Source organism: Cryptotermes secundus, unplaced genomic scaffold, assembly GCF_002891405.2.
Source record: "Cryptotermes secundus unplaced genomic scaffold, Csec_1.0 scaffold120, whole genome shotgun sequence".
Classification (NCBI taxonomy): domain Eukaryota; kingdom Metazoa; phylum Arthropoda; class Insecta; order Blattodea; family Kalotermitidae; genus Cryptotermes; species Cryptotermes secundus.
Genome location: NW_019742442.1, coordinates 2,322,854 through 2,330,909, shown reverse-complemented (window position 1 = coordinate 2,330,909; position 8,056 = coordinate 2,322,854). Strand labels below are relative to the sequence as shown.

Genomic DNA, 8,056 nt, shown 5'->3' with positions numbered 1-8,056 from the left:
TATTTCAAGGTATTATTCAGACTTATGCATGGAGAGACTGAGTAAAATGACTAGGGAATGCATCCTCAGTTTTCTAGAAGGATCTGCGGAAAACTATGAACATTTCGATCATGGAAGCTGTTCTCAGGGCCACAATTTGAACGTAAAATTTCCCGAATACGAAGCACAACAGCTAACCCCTCAATCCTGACGTTTCGTAGAAGATGATGATGTCCAGACTGGGTTCGAAACTAGGACAGGTATTCGGAGCGAAAGCAAAACGAGAAATGTCGAGTAGGGGCAGGAACAGAGTAAGGCACGTGCAAAGTGGGGGGTGGGGAAAGAAGGAACGAAATCTGGGTTCCACATGTACTCAGCGAGTGTGGCTGCCGCTGCAGTCGGGACGATAGTAGTGGAGGAGCAACATCACAGCTCACCCAGTCAGTCAGTGGCTGAGTGAATGAGTGTGCAGTTTCCTTCAAAGGTAATGCAACAGTTCTGTCGATAGTACTACTTCTCAACAAATTGTATTCATTTTCCATGTTATTATCCGTATCAGGTACACAGTGTTAACAAGGTATTTCATCCGTGAAAACTGTCTTATATTTTAATCCAACTTGAGTCTTAGATGACTTACACCGGACGTATGCAAGAACAAATTTACTCGAGATTCATCCATGCACAAACTATTTGTCGTACCTATATTAATGAACAGAATTTTGCAGTGGCGTTTACTCAGTTTTAAACAAAATTCTGACGTAGATGCTCCAAAATCCCATTGAGATAGGAAATCGTAAGATTTGAACTAAATTTTTAGAATTTATACCGAATATACCAATATTGTGTCAAACATTGACCACTGTATGAGGCGTATTTTCTGCACATATTTCTTTTCGGCAATTTGGATAATTTCTGTCACAAGGTGAAAGATGGAAAGGATTGTACTAAGTTAGGTGCCGTTAGAGGGAGTTATTGGGCTATATTGCTGCCTGCTTCATTCTGGTTTCTTTCTTGGCTTAGTCTTCAACCTTGAAGATGGAGGTGATATGTTCCTCCGAAACGTTGGATGATTTTCAATATGGTATGCTGCGCTAAGTATATCTCGAAAGACAGAATTCCTTACAATGAGTGGTGTCATTTTCGTTTCTTGTTCACTGAATATTTTAACTTGTGATCACACTTGACGGGAATCTAGGGTCAAGAAATATGATTTTAAGAAAAGAGTCGGGGTGTCTCTGAATTCCTCTGACGTTTCATCGATTCACCTCACTTTTCTTCATATTTATAATACGTAATTACGTCGTAGAAAAGTGTTCATTCACCATGATTATTAGAAGTTATGGATGAAAACGTTTTATAAAGTTACCCCTGTAACAGGTCGTGAAGGCCCACAGGTTTATGAGACGTCGAGACTCCTACATTTTCTTTAGTAAATCGGCTGACAGATGGCGGTAAGGTTGTCAGCATTATGCGCTGGCCGCCTTTTACCCACCAGGAAGATTCCTGGTACTCATTTCTGATAGAGGCTGAGTCGACCCCAGGGCCGTAGTGCGGCTGCAAAGATTAGGAAAATGGAAAATAATTCACCTAATCAGGTCTCGAACCCACGAACTTCCGGCTTGTCGCCTAGTGCCTCAACCAACTACGCTACCGCGTGTCCCTAGAACTTTAACGTATGAGGGTGAGAGTCTCAATAAAAAGGCTATCGGTAGAATCCACAGTTAGAGATGCGAACTGCCTAATCCGTCGTTTCAGATTTCAACGGTCTTTCGTATCTATTCATCAGTCGGTACTGCAGTCTTCACCTTTGCCGAGAAATGTTGTCTCTAGATAGCAGCAACACCGCTTTGTCTATCAGCTTGTCTTTCCGGACCATTCAAATTGAATGTATGCAAGTTGAGTGAAGTCGCGACTTCAGAATGCCCCTCAGTGGCTATTGCTTAAAAGTAGATGAATCTGTGAAACCGTAGCTACTTGGGTATTTTCAAATTTTCCCTTTGGAGTTATTGTGCACCTTATACAGGTATTCTTTATATCGTTACAAGGCGTTGTTTGGTCAACACGCTGAGTATTCAGTCGGGCCGGGCAGCGCAAGAAAGGAAAGAAATTCTTGGAAGAACTAATAGCCTACTTTCTTTCGCTACATACTGCGTATTTGATAACCACGGACCGCGTTGAAAACACTACGACCAACAGTTCTCATATTGTTGCATGTGTATTCGTTGTCGCGGTAAACTCTGTACCGAACCGTTGTCTAGCAACATAAGGGGGTCACAGACAACAAGATTTGGAGCATAGCTCTGTATGGGGCTGAAACATGGACACTTAGGGCAGTAGATCAGAAACATCTGGAAAGTTTCGAAATGTGGTGTTGGAGAAGAATGGAGAAGATCAGTTGGACCGATTATGTGAGAAATGAAGAAGTGTTAATTAGAGTCAGTGAGCAGAGGAATATCCTACATGAAATAAGAAAACGGAAGGCTAATTGGATTGGTCATGTTTTACGCAGAAACTGCCTTCTAAAAGAAGCTATCGAAGGAAAGATAGATGGGCGGATAGAAGTGACAAGAAGACGAGGAAGAAGACGTAAGAAGATGCTGGATGACCTTGGGGACAGAAGAGGATACTGTCATTTGAAGGAGAAAGCTCTAGATCGCATTAAGTGGAGGAATTGTTTTGAAAGAGACTGTGGACCTGTCATCTTGACAGATTACTGATGATGATGATGAGACAACAAGGTGATCTCAAAAGCCTCATATTTATTTTCTCAAAATAAGGAGAGTGGACTAAAAAAAGCCATGGTTTAGTGTAACACTGTGATAGATAGGTTATGCGAGTTTCATGCATTGAAACAGTTCACTGTGCTAAATGGAGCAGTGTATAGGGATAATTTCTGCCTGATTATTACCACACAATTTAACACTTTGTTACTCTGGTTGCTGCGTAAGAAAACATCTTTTATTGTGGAGGTTATTTACACTGCCGCCAAACCATACACTGGAGAACCACTCCTTCTCAGAAAGCAAACAGAGAAATTTACGAAAACGATTACATGAATGTGTGTGAATATCACAGAACCTTGATGCAGAAAGAACAATAGATTCATCAGTTAGTATAAAGAATACAAAGAATTACCTCCACGATTTGTCTTTATCGGAACAGAATCCCTACTTTCATGAATAAGGCCGTTGATCCTGTAAATTAAGAACACTGGTATATGAACTTCAATCACATTAACGATACCACACTGAACAGAGAACTCTTCACAAATTATTTCTTATATATGTAGATAAATTGACACCCCATGGAAAAACTGAATCCAATTACATGCGTATTTTACGTTATGTGCCACATTAGTTTTCTATGAACTGCTGAAATATGTTAAATTTTAATTTGCATTTTGCCTAATATTAGAATAAATCTTTTATTAGACCATGACTAACCAAGACTAAATTAATTAGAAGATCTTTACTGTGACGTATAATAAAACACCGTCTCCATTAGTCGAGTAGTTTCGGAGATGAAACACGAGTAAAGGTAGACATTGCATTATGTCTCCATTTTGTGCACTTCGAGAATAAAATCTCATAAGACAGAACGTTTTTGGTTGTCTGAAATTTAATTTTGCTCTGTCCAGCTTTTATGTGGAGAAACTGTTTAAACACTGACGCATGCCTTTAAAAATATATAAATGAATACGCAAGACGTAACAAAAGTTCTGAACTCGATAATACATTAAGACTAATAAGCAATTACTTCTATGCGATGAGTAAATATACTTATTGAGCATCAGTTAATTGGTAGTTCAATCTGATATTTGCATTAAATTTCAACACTGAAAATCGCGTTTATGCAACGTGACTATTTTGTTTACTTATTTACAGTAACAGTTGAAATGAAACAAATAGAGAAACTTTCATCAAACGTAGTTTTGCTATCCGCAAATTTTATATAAACGCTGTTTTCCATTTCGAATCCGTTTCACCACCTGAGGTTTTTAATTTGTGTACATATTAGAAAATCAATGGCTTCCACAAATTTGCTTGGGGCAGGGCTCCAATAACGTCCGAAGTCAGTTTCCTGGTTTCAAGATTTTCATTGGGGAAGAAATGCATGTTCTGCGTTCCGTGAAGGAGGAGGTAACTTCGGCATCGAAGACTGTCACCAGTTGCAGCTGGAGAGTGTAACCAGCTGAAATATCTCCGCTATCCCGAATTTACCCTAAAACCCAGGACATGCCAATCGTTATGTTTTTCAGGAATATAACCCCAGTAATAAGCTAAGGACTGCATTAAAGGTCGCCCCTGTGGTCTAATTGTCAGAGTTCCTGCTGCAGATCCAGAGGTCCCGGGTTCAATTTCCGGGGCTACCAGATTTTCTGTGGAGCAGTGGGTCTGGAACGCGGTCCACTCAGCCTCGTGAGGACAATTGAGGAGGTATATCAAGAAAATAGCGGCTCCGGTCTGGAAAAACGAAATTAACGGCCGTGGGGATCCGTTGCGCTGACCACGTGACACCATCTAGCCGCAAAAATTGGCGCTAACTTCGCCGACAAGCGGCGGTCGCTCGGTTGGTATAGTTCGCTTGAGGACTAAAGGCCGAGTTTTCTGTAAAGGTAAAGCTAGCCCTGAAACAGGCCGTGGGGGCCCACAGGGTGGTTAGACGTCAGGGTTCCAACATTTTTTAGACAATATGCTTACATATGACGGTGAGAAATTAATTTCAGTATAATCCATTAAAGTAACCCGTGCGTTTCGGTAAATTATTATGTTCGTCGCCAATACTGTCATTGAAGTCTCCAAGGTGTTTCCCTACGGCACTAAAAATTTCGAAAGCCTTATACGTTTGATACATTCTTTTCAGAAAGTGAATACAATAAACGGACAATGGAAAAATCTTGCCTTCCCTTCAGTCTGGATATTTCAGTCCATATATAACCGTAAGCTTTCGACGGAACTGTTTGCTGGAGATGTAGAACACTCAGTATACAGTGGAACCTCGGGCTTCGAACACAATCCGTCCCAGAAGACGGTTCAGTTTTCAAGTTGTTCGACTTTCGAGTTAAATTTCCTAATTTCAAATAATCCGTTCCAGACCCCCAAAGTTTACCCAGTGAATGAATGAATGAATGAATTAATGAATGTATGAGGGGTAGGTCTTCTCGACCCTTGCATCGGACCTCAGTGGTCTATTGTGCTTTACCCAATACAAAATATTTAAAATGCCTATTTCTATACATCATATTGGTAAATAATGATAAACAAGTATACTCAATTTCAATAATTGAATGTTTTTATTTATAACAGTATATAAAAATATTGTATAATAATCAACAATTAATAACAGTAGGAAGGACACTGAGCAGTCAGTTCCGATAAAGGTGTACCACTTTCCCACTTAATGATAAATTCCTTTTTCATTTCTATCGTTGAAATTACGATTTTTCTCTTAGGCTTTTCACCTCTAGTAACCTTCTTTGGTTAAAATAACCCAAAGAAATAATTGTAACGCTTAAAAACAGATTGAATTTGCGAGGTGCTCACTGAACCAGTCACGGGAGAACTGACCGAGCAACTGCGCGTGCCACCAAGAAGAGAGAGAAGTAGACCACGTGACGACCACGCGATTCTTTGTTCGAATTTCGAGTTTTTGTTCGAGTTTAAAAACCGGAGTGTCCTCGAATTTTCTTTCCCGAATTTCAAGTTGTTCGAACATCAAACCGCTCGAAGTTCGAGGGCCCACTGTACCCTCTATTACACATGATATGAAAATCGAATATCGCTGTTTTTCTGAAGGAACTTATTATGGTTCAATTGGTTCAGTCGGTATAGTGACAAGGATATGGACCGCGTGGCCGAGAAATTTGGGGGGACATCCAAATGCAAATTCACAAAAACCTTTAATCACGCCATCGATGCAAATGGACGGCTGAGTAATGTATACGGTATATGAGACTTTAGGGGTTTATCGTATTATTTGACTTGTCTGAACTGCTGGCATTCGTCACGAGAACTCTGCTTTGTATAATCTTATTTGCATTGTATTCATTTTGCGTAGTGCGTCATTTATTGTTTGTGTGCTGTGTTCTGTTTGAGTGTGGCGCGTTATTTTGTGTGAAGTGTATTATGTATGTGTTGTGTCTTATTGTAGTATCACTGCCACCGGGTAAAAGACCCATTTTCAGTTTCATTAAAATAAAAATAACTTCCGTAAATCTTATTCAGGTATTCGGAACGCTAATCTGCATAATGCTACTTCCATCGTCATTACGAACAGAAGTTCCTCGAAAAGAACAACTTTCATGGACAAATACCGGTCATGGCCCAAGTTCAAATAAGATAATTTTTGGAAGGAATGCTGAGTACTGCAAACAGTCGTTTCCTTCCTCCAACCCGATATGTAATCAGTTTCCGGATGTCACGTTGTTAGTGAAGGGTGAGGTTCAGCATAAATAAGTTGTTCCGTATACGTGGGCTGTAACTTTCAGTTTAAAATGTGCATTAAATGAAAATGAAATCACGATAGAATGGTTTGCAAAGGGAAATAGGACGTATAGCTTATTCCAGTGCATATTGCAAGTGCATTTTTTTTTGCGATTTGACACATACCTAAGAACAATGGGATGATTTCTCACATACATTTTTGCAAAACTGATCTCACCATATAAACCAAACTGCATAAAATCATAAAATATATTCCATATGCATATTTAGTTAAATCTATAAATACCAAGACATTTAAAACTAAACATGTGGATCTTAATGACATTTTTTATGTAATGTACACAAGCCTACATACTTTTACATATTATGTCTTTTGTGACAAAAATATTTATTTTATATGAATTTAGTGTAAAGTATTAGGTTAGGATTGTATAGGTCCCATGTGAACCAGGAATAAATTCTTCTAACGATGTTTAATATACACCGTCACTACTAAATTTCAACGAAATCTGTTCAGTGTTTCAGTGATTATACGGATACATACAAGCTGTTCATTATGTGTTCCTTTTTAACAAGGGATATATGACACTGTTCCTAAACGAAATGACAAATTTGGGATCTGTTTCTACCAATGCGGAAGAAAGTTCAGTTTTTTTTTCCTTGGCACTACAGCCCCAGTGGGCCTAGGCCTACCTCCATGAACTCCGTTCACTTCGGTTTTTCTCGATCTTACACATTCGGTAGGACTCCTTGGGTGAGTGATCAGCTCGTCGCAAGGCCTCTACCTGTAGACAAACACAGAAAACGCACACAAACATCCATGCCCTGAGTGGGATTCGAACCCACGATCCCGGCTTCCGAGAGAGCGAAGACAGTGTATGCCTTAGACCGCTCGGCTACCGTGACCGGCTGAAAGTTCAGTTTAACGAATGAATATTATACTGCACGACGCTCTATCCAGGAAGTTAACACGCAGCAGTTTGGATCTGGTAAAGGTACCTGTTGCATATTGCCAAACGTAGCGCAATTTTATTTGTTTTTTTCTCTATTTTCTCTGCGTTGCCTTCAATTCAGAATTATATGTAAATGCAACGAAACGCTAGTCTTTTGTGTAACTGTGAACACATTTTCACTTCCGAAGACCGTCGGTACCCTTACTGATTAATAATCGAAATACTCCATAGAGAAAATCGTTAAGTTTTACACTCGATTTATTAAGTCTTGCTTTAGAGAGAAATGAACGTCGATAGTGCAACATGTTTCATAGTTAGTGTAATTTTTTTTCCTTGGCATTACAGCCCCAGTGGGCCTAGGCCTACCGCCAGGAACTTCTCCGTTCATTTCGGTTTTTCTAGATCTTACACATTCGGTAGGACTCCTTTGGCGGGTGATCAGCTCGTCGCAAGGCCTCTACCTGCACACAAACACAGAAAAACGCACACACGCAAACTAAACATCCATGCCCTGAGTGGGAATTGAACCCACGATCCCGGCTTCCGAGCGAACGAAAACAGTGCATGCCTTAGACCGCTCGGCTACCGTGACCGGCTGATGAACACGTTAATAACACCAAAATCATAGGTTACTTAACGATACAGTTCTAACCGCGTCGAATGAGACGGAAGGCTCTCATG

At 40.0% G+C, this 8,056-nt stretch overlaps 1 protein-coding gene across 1 annotated transcript in view; it reads left to right on the top strand.

Annotated features, from left to right (window-relative positions):
• Positions 1–374: 374 nt before the first annotated feature.
• Positions 375–8,056, top strand: part of LOC111873077 (putative fatty acyl-CoA reductase CG5065) — a 58,484-nt gene continuing 50,802 nt past the window's right edge. Inside the window, exon 1 of the mRNA XM_023867466.2 lies at positions 375–463. The gene's annotated coding sequence lies outside the window, so the exon portion shown is untranslated. The remainder of the gene's footprint in view (positions 464–8,056) is intronic.